Genomic DNA, 15,387 nt, shown 5'->3' on the forward strand with positions numbered 1-15,387 from the left:
GTGGGCAGGGGTGAGCAGTGTTGGTGGTCTCTTCTGCTCTGCAGCCTCAGGAGTGCCCACCTGACCAGGCGGTTGGGTCTCTCTCTCACCGGGTCTGGGAGCAGAGAGCTGCTGCGGGCCGGGATCCGAGGGTCTCTTATATACATTTCGAGTGTTATTCCCTTTCCCGGTTTCTGGGCAAAAATCCCCCTCCCCCCTCCCCTTCCTTATGGGTATTCCCCTCCCAACCCTCCCTCCATTGCCGCCCTCCCCCCAACAGTCTAGTTCACTGGGGGTTCAGTCTTAGCAGGACCCAGGGCTTCCCCTTCCACTGGTGATCTTACTAGGATATTCATTGCTACCTATGAGGTCAGAGTCCAGGGTCAGTCCATGTATAGTCTTTAGGTAGTGGCTTAGTCCCTGGAAGCTCTGGTTGCTTGGCATTGTTGTACATATGGGGTCTCGAGCCCCTTCAAGCTCTTCCAGTCCTTTCTCTGATTCCTTCAACGGGAGTTCTATTCTCAGTTCAGTGGTTTGCTGCTGGCATTCGCCTCTGTATTTGCTGTATTCTGGCTGTGTCTCTCAGGAGCGATCTACATCCGGCTCCTGTCGGTCTGCACTTCTTTGCTTCATCCATCTTGTCTAATTGGGTGGCTGTATATGTATGGGCCACATGTGGGGCAGGCTCTGAATGGGTGTTACTTCAGTCTCTGTTTTAATCTTTGCCTCTCTCTTCCCTGCCAAGGGTATTCTTGTTCCCCTTTTAAAGAAGGCGTGAAACATTCACATTTTGATCATCCGTCTTGAGTTTCATTTGTTCTAGGCATCTAGGTAATTCAAGCATTTGGGCTAATAGCCACTTATCAATGAGTGCATACCATGTATGTCTTTCTGTGATTGGGTTAGCTCACTCAGAATGATATTTTCCAGTTCCAACCATTTGCCTACGAATTTCATAAACTCGTTGTTTTTGATAGCTGAGTAATATTCCATTGTGTAGATGTACCACATTTTCTGTATCCATTCCTCTGTTGAAGGGCATCTGGGTTCTTTCCAGCTTCTGGCTATTATAAATAAGGCTGTGATGAACATAGTGGAGCACATGTCTTTTATATGTTGGGGCATCTTTTGGGTATATGCCCAAAAGAGGTATAGCTGGATCCTCAGGCAGTTCAATGTCCAATTTTCTGAGGATCCTCCAGACTGATTTCCAGAATGGTTGTACCAGTCTGCAATCCCACCAACAATGGAGGAGTGTTCCTCTTTCTCCGCATCCTCGCCAGCATCTGCTGTCACCTGAGTTTTTGATCTTAGCCATTCTCACTGGTGTGAGGTGAAATCTCAGGGTTGTTTTGATTTGCATTTCCCTTATGACTAAAGATGTTGAACATTTCTTTAGGTGTTTCTCAGCCATTCGGCATTCCTCAGCTGTGAATTGTTTGTTTAGCTCTGAACCCCATTTTTTAATAGGGTTATTTGTCTCCCTGCGGTCTAACTTCTTGAGTTCTTTGTATATTTTTGATATAAGGCCTCTATCTGTTGTAGGATTGGTAAAGATCTTTTCCCAATCTGTTGGTTGCCGTTTTGTCCTAACCACAGTGTCCTTTGCCTTACAGAAGCTTTGCAGTTTTATGAGATCCCATTTGTTGATTCTTGATCTTAGAGCATATGCCATTGGTGTTTTGTTCAGGAAATTTTTTCCAGTGCCCATGTGTTCCAGATGCTTCCCTAGTTTTTCTTCTATTAGTTTGAGTGTGTCTGGTTTGATGTGGAGGTCCTTGATCCACTTGGACTTAAGCTTTGTACAGGGTGATAAGCATGGATCAATCTGCATTCTTCTACATATTGACCTCCAGTTGAACCAGCACCATTTGCTGAAAATGCTATCTTTTTTCCATTGGATGGTTTTGGCTCCTTTGTCAAAAATCAAGTGACCATAGGTGTGTGGGTTCATTTCTGGGTCTTCAATTCTATTCCATTGGTCTATCTGTCTGTCTCTGTACCAATACCATGCAGTTTTTATCACTATTGCTCTGTAATACTGCTTGAGTTCAGGGATAGTGATTCCCCCTGAAGTCCTTTTATTGTTGAGGATAGTTTTAGCTATCCTGGGTTTTTTGTCATTCCAGATGAATTTGCAAATTGTTCTATCTAACTCTTTGAAGAATTGGATTGGTATTTTGATGGGGATTGCATTCAATCTGTAGATCGCTTTTGGTAAAATGGCCATTTTTACTATATTGATCCTGCCAATCCATGAGCATGGGAGATCTTTCCATCTTCTAAGGTCTTCTTCAATTTCTTTCTTCAGTGTCTTGAAGTTCTTATTGTACAGATCTTTTACTTGTTTGGTTAAAGTCACCCCAAGGTACTTTATATTATTTGGGTCTATTATGAAGGGTGTCTTTTCCCTAATTTCTTTCTCGGCTTGTTTCTCTTTTGTGTAGAGGAAGGCTACTGATTTATTTGAGTTAATTTTATACCCAGCCACTTTGCTGAAGTTGTTTATCAGCTTTAGTAGTTCTCTGGTGGAACTTTTGGGATCACTTAAATATACTATCATATCATCTGCAAATAGTGATATTTTGACTTCTTCTTTTCTGATCTGTATCCCCTTGACCTCCTTTTGTTGTCTGATTGCTCTGGCTAGAACTTCAAGAACTATATTGAATAAGTAGGGAGAGAGTGGGCAGCCTTGTCTAGTCCCTGATTTTAGTGGGATTGCTTCAAGTTTCTCTCCATTTAGTTTAATGTTAGCAACTGGTTTGCTGTATATGGCTTTTACTATGTTTAGGTATGGGCCTTGAATTCCTATTCTTTCCAGGACTTTTATCATGAAGGGGTGTTGAATTTTGTCAAATGCTTTCTCAGCATCTAATGAAATGATCATGTGGTTCTGTTCTTTCAGTTTGTTTATATAATGGATCACGTTGATGGTTTTCCGTATATTAAACCATCCCTGCATGCCTGGGATGAAGCCTACTTGATCATGGTGGATGATTGTTTTGATGTGCTCTTGAATTCGGTTTGCCAGAATTTTATTGAGTATTTTTGCGTCGATATTCATAAGGGAAATTGGTCTGAAGTTCTCTTTCTTTGTTGTGTCTTTGTGTGGTTTAGGTATAAGAGTAATTGTGGCTTCGTAGGAGGAATTCGGTAGTGCTCCATCTGTTTCAATTTTGTGGAATAGTTTGGATAATATTGGTATGAGGTCTTCTATGAAGGTTTGATAGAATTCTGCACTAAACCCGTCTGGACCTGGGCTCTTTTTGGTTGGGAGACCTTTAATGACTGCTTCTATTTCCTTAGGAGTTATGGGGTTGTTTAACTGGTTTATCTGTTCCTGATTTAACTTCGATACCTGGTATCTGTCTAGGAAACTGTCCATTTCCTGAAGATTTTCAAATTTTGTTGAATATAGGTTTTTATAGTAAGATCTGATGATTTTTTGAATTTCCTCCGAATCTGTAGTTATGTCTCCCTTTTCATTTCTGATTTTGTTAATTTGGACACACTCTCTGTGTCCTCTCGTTAGTCTGGCTAAGGGTTTATCTATCTTGTTGATTTTCTCAAAGAACCAACTTTTGGTTCTGTTGATTCTTTCTATGGCCCTTTTTGTTTCTACTTGGTTGATTTCAGCTCTGAGTTTGATTATTTCCTGCCTTCTACTCCTCCTGGGTGTATTTGCTTCTTTTTGTTCTAGAGCTTTTAGGTGTGCTGTCAAGCTGCTGACATATGCTCTTTCCTGTTTCTTTCTGCAGGCACTCAGCGCTATGAGTTTTCCTCTTAGCACAGCTTTCATTGTGTCCCATAAGTTTGAGTATGTTGTATCTTCATTTTCATTAAATTCTAAAAAGTTTTTAATTTCTTTCTTTATTTCTTCCTTGACCAGGTTATCATTGAGTAGAGCATTGTTCAATTTCCACGTATATGTGGGCATTCTTCCCTTATTGTTATTGAAGACCAGTTTTAGGCCGTGGTGGTCCGATAGCACGCATGGGATTATTTCTATCTTTCTGTACCTGTTGAGGCCCGTTTTTTGACCAAGTATATGGTCAATTTTGGAGAAAGTACCATGAGGAGCTGAGAAGAAGGTATATCCTTTTGCTTTAGGATAGAATGTTCTATAAATATCCGTTAAGTCCATTTGGCTCATGACTTCTCTTAGTCTGTCTACATCACTGTTAATTTTCTGTTTCCATGATCTGTCCACTGATGAGAGTGGGGTGTTGAAATCTCCCACTATTATTGTGTGAGGTGCAATGTGTGTTTTGAGCTTTAGTAAGGTTTCTTTTACGTATGTAGGTGCCCTTGTATTTGGGGCATAGATATTTAGGATTGAGAGTTCATCTTGGTTGATTTTTCCTTTGATGAATATGAAGTGTCCTTCCTTATCTTTTTTGATGACTTTTAGTTGGAAATTGATTTTATTTGATATTAGAATGGCTACTCCAGCTTGCTTCTTCTGACCATTTGCTTGGAAAGTTGTTTTCCAGCCTTTCACTCTGAGGTAGTGTCTGTCTTTGTCTCTGAGGTGTGTTTCCTGTAGGCAGCAGAATGCAGGGTCCTCGTTGCGTATCCAGTTTGTTAATCTATGTCTTTTTATTGGGGAGTTGAGGCCATTGATATTGAGAGATATTAAGGAATAGTGATTATTGCTTCCCGTTATATTCATATTTGGATGTGAGGTTATGTTTGTGTGCTTTCATTCTCTTTGTTTTGTTGCCAAGACGATTAGTTTCTTGCTTCTTCTAGGGTATAGCTTGCCTCCTTATGTTGGGCTTTACCATTTATTATCCTTTGTAGTGCTGGATTTGTAGAAAGATATTGTGTAAATTTGGTTTTGTCATGGAATATCTTGGTTTCTCCATCAATGTTAATTGAGAGTTTTGCTGGATACAGTAACCTGGGCTGGCATTTGTGTTCTCTTAGGGTCTGTATAACATCAGTCCAGGATCTTCTGGCCTTCATAGTTTCTGGCGAGAAGTCTGGTGTGATTCTGATAGGTCTCCCTTTATATGTTACTTGACCTTTTTCCCTTACTGCTTTTAATATTCTTTCTTTATTTTGTGCGTTTGGTGTTTTGACAATTATGTGACGGGAGGTGTTTCTTTTCTGGTCCAATCTATTTGGAGTTCTATAGGCTTCTTGTATGTCTATGGGTATCTCTTTTTTTAGGTTAGGGAAGTTTTCTTCTATGATTTTGTTGAAGATATTTACTGGTCCTTTGAGCTGGGAGTCTTCACTCTCTTCTATACCTATTATCCTTAGGTTTGATCTTCTCATTGAGTCCTGTATTTCCTGTATGTTTTGGACCAGTAGCTTTTTCCGCTTTACATTATCTTTGACAGTTGAGTCAATGATTTCTATGGAATCTTCTGCTCCTGAGATTCTCTCTTCCATCTCTTGTATTCTGTTGGTGAAGCTTGTATCTACAGCTCCTTGTCTCTTCTTTTGGTTTTCTATATCCAGGGTTGTTTCCATGTGTTCTTTCTTGATTGCTTCTATTTCCATTTTTAATTCCTTCAACTGTTTGATTGTGTTTTCCTGGAATTCTTTCAGGGATTTTTGCGATTCCTCTCTGTAGGCTTTTACTTGTTTTTTAATGTTTTCCTGTGCTTCCCTAAGTGTGTTCATGTCTTTCTTGAAGTCCTCCAGCATCATGATCAAATATGATTTTGAAACTAGATCTTGCTTTTCTGGTGTGTTTGGATATTCCATGTTTGTTTTGGTGGGAGAATTGGGCTCCGATGATGGCATGTAGTCTTGGTTTCTGTTGCTTGGGTTCCTGCGCTTGCCTCTCGCCATCAGATTATCTCTAGTGTTACTTTGTTCTGCTATTTCTGACAGTGGCTAGACTGTCCTATAAGCCTGTGTGTCAGGAGTGCTGTAGACCTGTTTTCCTCTCTTTCAGTCAGTTATGGGGACAGAGTGTTCTGCTTTCGGGTGTGTAGTTTTTCCTCTCTACAGGTCTTCAGCTGTTCCTGTGGGCCTGTGTCTTGAGTTCACCAGGCAGCTTTCTTGCAGCAGAAAATTTGGTCTTACCTGTGGTCCCGAGGCTCAGGTTCGCTCGTGGGGTGCTGCCCAGGGGCTCTCTGCAGCGGCAGCAACCAGGAAGACCTGTGCCGCCCCTTCCGGGAGCTTCAGTGCACCAGGGTTCCAGATGGTCTTTGGCTTTTTCCTCTGGCGTCCGAGATGTGTGTGCAGGGAGCAGTCTCTTCTGGTTTCCCAGGCTTGTCTGCCTCTCTGAAGGTTTAGCTCTCCCTCCCACGGGATTTGGGTGCAGAGAACTGTTTATCCGGTCTGTTTCCTTCAGGTTCCGGCGGTGTCTCTGGCAGGGGTCCTGCCGCTCCTGGGCCCTCCCCAACGGGAGCCCAGAGGCCTTATACAGTTTCCTCTTGGGCCAGGGATGTGGGCAGGGGTGAGCAGTGTTGGTGGTCTCTTCTGCTCTGCAGCCTCAGGAATGCCCACCTGACCAGGCGGTTGGGTCTCTCTCTCACCGGGTCTGGGAGCAGAGAGCTGCTGCGGGCCGGGATCCGCAGGTGTGGGACTTCCGGTAAACACAGAACGTGCCCGGTCCTAGAGAAATTCTGCTTCCGTGTGTCCCAAGCTCACCAGGCAGCTTTCTTGCAGCAGAAAATTTGGTCTTACCTGTGGTCCCGAGGCTCAGGTTCGCTCGTGGGGTGCTGCCCAGGGGCTCTCTGCAGCGGCAGCAACCAGGAAGACCTGTGCCGCCCCTTCCGGGAGCTTCAGTGCACCAGGGTTCCAGATGGTCTTTGGCTTTTTCCTCTGGCGTCCGAGATGTGTGTGCAGGGAGCAGTCTCTTCTGGTTTCCCAGGCTTGTCTGCCTCTCTGAAGGTTTTAGCTCTCCCTCCCACGGGATTTGGGTGCAGAGAACTGTTTATCCGGTCTGTTTCCTTCAGGGTCCGGCGGTGTCTCTGGCAGGGGTCCTGCCGCTCCTGGGCCCTCCCCCACGGGAGCCCAGAGGCCTTATACAGTTTCCTCTTGGGCCAGGGATGTGGGCAGGGGTGAGCAGTGTTGGTGGTCTCTTCTGCTCTGCAGCCTCAGGAGTGCCCACCTGACCAGGCGGTTGGGTCTCTCTCTCACCGGGTCTGGGAGCAGAGAGCTGCTGCGGGCCGGGATCCGAGGGTCTCTTATATACATTTCGAGTGTTATTCCCTTTCCCGGTTTCTGGGCAAAAATCCCCCTCCCCCCTCCCCTTCCTTATGGGTATTCCCCTCCCAACCCTCCCTCCATTGCCGCCCTCCCCCCAACAGTCTAGTTCACTGGGGGTTCAGTCTTAGCAGGACCCAGGGCTTCCCCTTCCACTGGTGATCTTACTAGGATATTCATTGCTACCTATGAGGTCAGAGTCCAGGGTCAGTCCATGTATAGTCTTTAGGTAGTGGCTTAGTCCCTGGAAGCTCTGGTTGCTTGGCATTGTTGTACATATGGGGTCTCGAGCCCCTTCAAGCTCTTCCAGTCCTTTCTCTGATTCCTTCAACGGGAGTTCTATTCTCAGTTCAGTGGTTTGCTGCTGGCATTCGCCTCTGTATTTGCTGTATTCTGGCTGTGTCTCTCAGGAGCGATCTACATCCGGCTCCTGTCGGTCTGCACTTCTTTGCTTCATCCATCTTGTCTAATTGGGTGGCTGTATATGTATGGGCCACATGTGGGGCAGGCTCTGAATGGGTGTTACTTCAGTCTCTGTTTTAATCTTTGCCTCTCTCTTCCCTGCCAAGGGTATTCTTGTTCCCCTTTTAAAGAAGGCGTGAAACATTCACATTTTGATCATCCGTCTTGAGTTTCATTTGTTCTAGGCATCTAGGTAATTCAAGCATTTGGGCTAATAGCCACTTATCAATGAGTGCATACCATGTATGTCTTTCTGTGATTGGGTTAGCTCACTCAGAATGATATTTTCCAGTTCCAACCATTTGCCTACGAATTTCATAAACTCGTTGTTTTTGATAGCTGAGTAATATTCCATTGTGTAGATGTACCACATTTTCTGTATCCATTCCTCTGTTGAAGGGCATCTGGGTTCTTTCCAGCTTCTGGCTATTATAAATAAGGCTGTGATGAACATAGTGGAGCACATGTCTTTTATATGTTGGGGCATCTTTTGGGTATATGCCCAAAAGAGGTATAGCTGGATCCTCAGGCAGTTCAATGTCCAATTTTCTGAGGATCCTCCAGACTGATTTCCAGAATGGTTGTACCAGTCTGCAATCCCACCAACAATGGAGGAGTGTTCCTCTTTCTCCGCATCCTCGCCAGCATCTGCTGTCACCTGAGTTTTTGATCTTAGCCATTCTCACTGGTGTGAGGTGAAATCTCAGGGTTGTTTTGATTTGCATTTCCCTTATGACTAAAGATGTTGAACATTTCTTTAGGTGTTTCTCAGCCATTCGGCATTCCTCAGCTGTGAATTGTTTGTTTAGCTCTGAACCCCATTTTTTAATAGGGTTATTTGTCTCCCTGCGGTCTAACTTCTTGAGTTCTTTGTATATTTTTGATATAAGGCCTCTATCTGTTGTAGGATTGGTAAAGATCTTTTCCCAATCTGTTGGTTGCCGTTTTGTCCTAACCACAGTGTCCTTTGCCTTACAGAAGCTTTGCAGTTTTATGAGATCCCATTTGTTGATTCTTGATCTTAGAGCATATGCCATTGGTGTTTTGTTCAGGAAATTTTTTCCAGTGCCCATGTGTTCCAGATGCTTCCCTAGTTTTTCTTCTATTAGTTTGAGTGTGTCTGGTTTGATGTGGAGGTCCTTGATCCACTTGGACTTAAGCTTTGTACAGGGTGATAAGCATGGATCAATCTGCATTCTTCTACATATTGACCTCCAGTTGAACCAGCACCATTTGCTGAAAATGCTATCTTTTTTCCATTGGATGGTTTTGGCTCCTTTGTCAAAAATCAAGTGACCATAGGTGTGTGGGTTCATTTCTGGGTCTTCAATTCTATTCCATTGGTCTATCTGTCTGTCTCTGTACCAATACCATGCAGTTTTTATCACTATTGCTCTGTAATACTGCTTGAGTTCAGGGATAGTGATTCCCCCTGAAGTCCTTTTATTGTTGAGGATAGTTTTAGCTATCCTGGGTTTTTTGTCATTCCAGATGAATTTGCAAATTGTTCTATCTAACTCTTTGAAGAATTGGATTGGTATTTTGATGGGGATTGCATTCAATCTGTAGATCGCTTTTGGTAAAATGGCCATTTTTACTATATTGATCCTGCCAATCCATGAGCATGGGAGATCTTTCCATCTTCTAAGGTCTTCTTCAATTTCTTTCTTCAGTGTCTTGAAGTTCTTATTGTACAGATCTTTTACTTGTTTGGTTAAAGTCACCCCAAGGTACTTTATATTATTTGGGTCTATTATGAAGGGTGTCTTTTCCCTAATTTCTTTCTCGGCTTGTTTCTCTTTTGTGTAGAGGAAGGCTACTGATTTATTTGAGTTAATTTTATACCCAGCCACTTTGCTGAAGTTGTTTATCAGCTTTAGTAGTTCTCTGGTGGAACTTTTGGGATCACTTAAATATACTATCATATCATCTGCAAATAGTGATATTTTGACTTCTTCTTTTCTGATCTGTATCCCCTTGACCTCCTTTTGTTGTCTGATTGCTCTGGCTAGAACTTCAAGAACTATATTGAATAAGTAGGGAGAGAGTGGGCAGCCTTGTCTAGTCCCTGATTTTAGTGGGATTGCTTCAAGTTTCTCTCCATTTAGTTTAATGTTAGCAACTGGTTTGCTGTATATGGCTTTTACTATGTTTAGGTATGGGCCTTGAATTCCTATTCTTTCCAGGACTTTTATCATGAAGGGGTGTTGAATTTTGTCAAATGCTTTCTCAGCATCTAATGAAATGATCATGTGGTTCTGTTCTTTCAGTTTGTTTATATAATGGATCACGTTGATGGTTTTCCGTATATTAAACCATCCCTGCATGCCTGGGATGAAGCCTACTTGATCATGGTGGATGATTGTTTTGATGTGCTCTTGAATTCGGTTTGCCAGAATTTTATTGAGTATTTTTGCGTCGATATTCATAAGGGAAGTTGGTCTGAAGTTCTCTTACTTTGTTGGGTCTTTGTTTGGTTTAGGTATAAGAGTAATTGTGGCTTCATAGAAGGAATTCGGTAGGGCTCCATCTGTTTCAATTTTGTGGAATAGTTTGGATTCTTACCATCTCTTAAGGCTATTCCACTGGTTCACCACACTCCCTGTTGAGATGGAGAAAGCGATGCACATAGACACCAAATAACTTGTTGAAACTGGAGTTAAATGGTGAACAGGGCACAGAAGCCCATTTCTTAACCATTAGTTTATAGAGAACCTGTGGGAGGTTGGTACCAGTATCCTTGCAGATGCCCAAAGCACATGTGTGCTCTAGTCTCTGTGTGCATACACCTCACTGACAGCTAAGCTCAACTCATCTGTCAATCTCTACTTATAATACTTACTACAATGTAAAAGCTATGCTCTGTCCTTTAAAGACAGAGTCTTCTTATGTAGCTAGAGTTGGCCTGACCTCTGGAGCTCTTCCTCAGCCTTCTGAGTGGGTGAGATAAAAGGTATGTGGCGCCACGTCCGAGGCTGATGCCGATCACTGGATAACTAGAGTTATTTATGGATAACTACAGAAAGTGTGCATATATTTAGTTCAGATGAAATATTAAGAAGCATGCTTGATCCCTGGTTGACTCCACAGATGGGGAGAGCCTCTGTTCCTATTTTTCTGTGGTTCCATTCCTCCATCATTTTAGCTGACACTTCACACATGTCCCTTCCCTTTAGCATAAATACTGATTTTTAAATAATATCCCAAAGGTTTAGGCCTTTCTTTAGTTTTGCGAGAAATCATTCTTATTGATAACCAATGATGGTCTTCTGGTTGGTGTGTGGGGGAGGTAAAGGAGGCGTTAATATCCAATCCCTAAGCTCATGAGAATTGTCACCAAACTGAGCAAATACAAGTGACATTAAAATAGAACCAACGGCAGTGTGTGAGATTTGGAGCTGAAGCTCTGGCTCAGGAAACGTGGTATAAAGCTATGGCAAAAGGGAGGAGATCCTTGCTTCCTAGGGCATGGAGAGAGGGGATTGAGCTCTCTGTTACTCTGTCTCGTTATGTTTTACTCGGTGCGCCCTTGCTGTGAGCCCAAGCATGATGAATAAAAGTAAAATTGTTTTATAAACCTCCAAGATTGATATAAACTCTGGTTATTTGTTCTGGAGTTATACTGGAAACATCACCGTCTTTCCTAATATTTAAAAATGGCCCACATCTAAGATTAAGTACAAGAAGGCAAGGCTGCCATGAACATATTCAAGCAAAGCATCTAAGTTTTACTATTTTAGTTTCAAAGACGGTCTCCTGTAGCCAGGCTGGCCTCCAACTCCCTAGAGCCAGGCTGACCTTGAAGTTCTGATCCCTCTGCCTCCAGTTCCTGAATACTAAGAATCTAGGCTTGCACCACCATGTCCAGATATACGGTGCTGGGATCAACATGGCTCTGTGCAAGCTAGGGAAAGCACTCTACTAACCAGCCACATTCCAGCCCAGGGAACACCACTTTCAATCCCTTACTTCCTTCTCACGTTGGGAGGATTGCTAGTAAAGAGGGAGAAACGTGGGCAGCTCAGATTCTGCCCTCCTGCTGGATGGAACCAGTCGTCCCCTCCACACCCGGTCACACTGAAGGAAACCCTTGTTTTCATGCCACCCTCGCTGCCTCCATCAGCCCCTGTTCCCTCTTGACTGAGCATTTCATCAGCCTTCATTACCCTCTTTCCCAAAGCCCCGGAAGGCTTACTTTCTAAAATGCAAATGTGGTTTGTGGCTTGTCCTAGATCGTCTTTCCTTTCTGAACAAGGTCCGATGTTCGAGCACACCAGAACCCTTCACAGCTAGCTTTTACTTCTTCGCAAGTCCCTAGTTGTACCTTACAGTCCAGGCTGACTTTTGAGCAACTCGTCAACTAGGCCCCGATCAATGCCACTGTCGTCCGACAGAACCAGGCTCCACACCTTTGTTCATCTGAGCGGTCTTCACCCACTCTTTAAGACTCGTCCCTATGTAAGCCTCTTTCCCATCTGCTCCTATACCACACTCGGGAGTTAAGCTAGAGAATCACCCCCCTTCCCAATCACGTTGTTGTCGTTAAGTTCCTCTTAGAGCATTTCCCATGCGCATACAATTATTCATCCCCCAAGCATTCCTACTAGATTGTAAACTCCTGAGGGAAGGGCCTTCCTCAAATCTGCATCCGCAGCACCCAGAACATAGGTCTTCTCAGTAAATATTGAAAGGCTGGGTGTAACTAAACCATCGTCAAAGATCCCCATATTCCTGGAGCTTTGAAAATGACTACGTTGGCAACACAGCACAGCAAGACAGACTGCTGCAATTTTCTGCCGTATGTACTCTGCATGGAAATTCTTTCAATCAGGATAACTGAAGTCATAATCACTTAGAAGAGGTGTCACCGACTAAATGAACCCTTGTGCTTGGGAAAATGGGAGCGCGCAGTGATGAACGGAAAAATCCCACCCAGACGTTCCTCTTCCCTCCTCTCTCGGTCAGGCTCCTCTCCCTTGGGACCTGCAGTAAAGCTGGAACCCCATCAGTCACAGGCATTACTACCCACTGCCACTCACAGCAGGACAACCAAAACATGTAAAGTGGAAACTGCCTGAAAAGGGGAAAAAAGAAAGTGAAGTGTTTCTGTCTGAAAAGGGAGGCAGTCCAGCACCCAGAGGCCACTATCTGACCAAAGCATTTGCCTGACCATGGGCACAAGCCATGGCATGGTACTTGTAGTGGGCAGTGTGGAAGGGGTCAGTGAGGGGCATAACTATTTAAGATGACTTTTTCCTTCTCAGTAGAGGCAAGTAAGTATCACACCACGGTTGCCCAGAAAGTTTGAATGAAATATGCTAGCCAGGACTCGGCTATACACCAGATTATGTGAGGAAGCTGGTAGTCCCACACCAACACTGAATTGGTAGGCTCTTGTTATTGGTGAGATTTATTTTTTGATTAAGGGACCTGGGTGGATTTGTCCCTTTGTCCTCTCTGTAGAGGCCCATGTTACTAACATCTATGAGGAAACTGTACCACCACCACCACCCTCAAAGTCTGGGTGAGCACTCCATTTAAAAGGACCCACAAATAGAAGGTCAGGGAGCGGTACGTCATCTTTCCCTCTGCCCCAACTTCCATTCTTTTCTTGGTCTCACATAGCCCAGACTGGCCTTGAACTCAGCATGTAGCTGAGGATGAATTTGGATTTCTGATTCTCCAGGTTCTACCTTCCCAGTGCTGGGATTACAAGTGTGTACCACCACACCTGAGGTTTGAACCCAGGGCCTTCTATATGCTGAGCAAGCATTCTACCCAGTTAGCCACACCCTAAGCCCCAGCTTCAGTTTTGGCTGTGCTTTATTTAAGCCTGTCTGCTCCGCATTCTGTGACTAGACCATACCAACTATCCCCGAGTCCTGACATCCCTCTCACCCGTTACCTCCAGCATTAGCTGGTCTGTCTGTTCTTCACAGGGTCACTTTGCAGCACACGGTGACCCAAGTATCTCTCACTGCTTAAGGGCTTCCCAGTTACCAGTGCTGCCATATGGAATCCTAGGGAGCCTACTGGGCCTTTGATTTGCAGCCTGGTATGTTCACAGGAGCAGGGCACTAATATATACCCCTCTTCTATACACCTGAGGGTCATTCTATATGGCCTGAAGACAGTGAGTGCCTCTGGTACCAACTTTGGTTACCCACAACGGTGACCAACTGATAACACACCACGGTGTTGGCTTCCTCTGCACTCTGAGGTTTACTTACTGGTTCCCGTGCTATGGTTACTGATTGCTCAAAATGAATGACCTGAATGTAAACTCTGTCTCAGTTCTCTGTTTTCTGGGGACATCAGGCCAAGACAGTCTCTTAAGCTTCTACAATAGATATGCTTTGTCATAACTAAATGCAGTGGTTGAGAAGGTAGCTTAAAAAAAAATTTCAGTCATTTTATTTACACCATTAAAGCTCAAGATTCTTTCCTTTGCAATGGATGGTTCATTTTGAAAAGCGATTTCAGCCAATGACCACTTCAATGAACTGGTGTGAGATCCAGTTGGGCATCACTGTTGCTTGAGGCCAGTGGCACCATCCAACACCATGTGCATTGAGCCCCAGATCCGTGCATCCAACACCTACCAGAAAGGTGCATTCTGCTGCCCTGTATTGACTTAGTCTTTTCAAGGTCTCGGAACCTTTGCTCTTGCTATTACGAAAGGATCTCCATCTCTCTACCACTTAAACGGATGTTATGGATGCTCCCTTCCTGAATTTCTGCATCTCTCCCTGGAAACCATTCAAGTTCTCAGACACGTGAGTATCATGCTAGCATGTTGTCCCCTAGGCAGTATTTGCCTTCCTTCTTTCTAGGATAATAATCAAGAATTTCATGGTCTGGTTATTACCAGGTAAGCAGTCATGGGTGTATACTTAAAATACCATAAAAGTATTCCTTCTCAGGTCTCTCCTCTCTTTCCAATCTCTATCTTACCAACTGATCCCGTTTTAGCATGCCATTTATCTACAAAAACAAAACAAACAAAAGCCATGTCTTCTAACTCGCTGCCTGTGAAATCTAGTCCAAACCTTTGGATCAGCTGTCTTTAAAGCAATATTGCTCGCAGTAAAAAAAGGCGTAAAAGTAAAGACACCATAGAGGCGTTGGAGTCCTCTATGTGGGAAGTGACCAGCAACAGCCCCCAGTCCGCCACTGTGATATCCTCTTCTACTGTCCCGGATACGATCACATCAACTAAAACAGTGCTGGGTGCAGCTAAGTTTGCTCTCGGGCAAACATCTCTCCCTAATTTCCTTGTGGTCAGGCTGGGGCTGCCAGGCTGTGTTCTGGACAGGAGGCTGGACTTCGCTCCCATGTCCAGTCCACTCCCTCCCTCCTGTAGTTACCTGAGAAGCCACCTGCGATCATGACCCCATCAGCAAAGGGCATGGGTGAGCCCCAAGCAACCAAAAAGATGGGCCCCTCATTCTCCCATCAGGGTCGCAGCTGACCTGAGAGAACAATAAAGCCTTCCTCTTTTAATCCTCCTGGATGTGGAGGTTGTTATGGCAACTCCCAATTCATCCTTCATACTGTGTCTGGAAATATTCTTCCCCCAAATGGATGATTTAGTTCCTAGGATTTTGGTCATCAAAATCCTACCAGTGTTTAAGGATCCAGCTGACGTCTGACCCACAGGCTTCTCAGTGACGACATCTCTGATCATGGCCTCCCTCGCCTCACGTTCCCGGAGGTCGTTCGTTGCCCCACATCCTGTTCATACTTTAGATGTGCCACGCACTGCTTTGCTAT

General features: G+C 44.1%; 1 pseudogene; it reads right to left on the reverse strand.

The window, feature by feature from the left end:
- The window catches only part of Rpl7-ps22 (ribosomal protein L7, pseudogene 22), a 30,817-nt pseudogene extending 15,814 nt beyond the window's left edge, over positions 1 to 15,003 (reverse strand).
- Positions 15,004 to 15,387: the final 384 nt, after the last annotated feature.

Source organism: Rattus norvegicus, chromosome 2, assembly GCF_021556685.1.
Source record: "Rattus norvegicus strain SHRSP/BbbUtx chromosome 2, alternate assembly SHRSP_T2T, whole genome shotgun sequence".
In the NCBI taxonomy this organism is placed as follows: domain Eukaryota; kingdom Metazoa; phylum Chordata; class Mammalia; order Rodentia; family Muridae; genus Rattus; species Rattus norvegicus.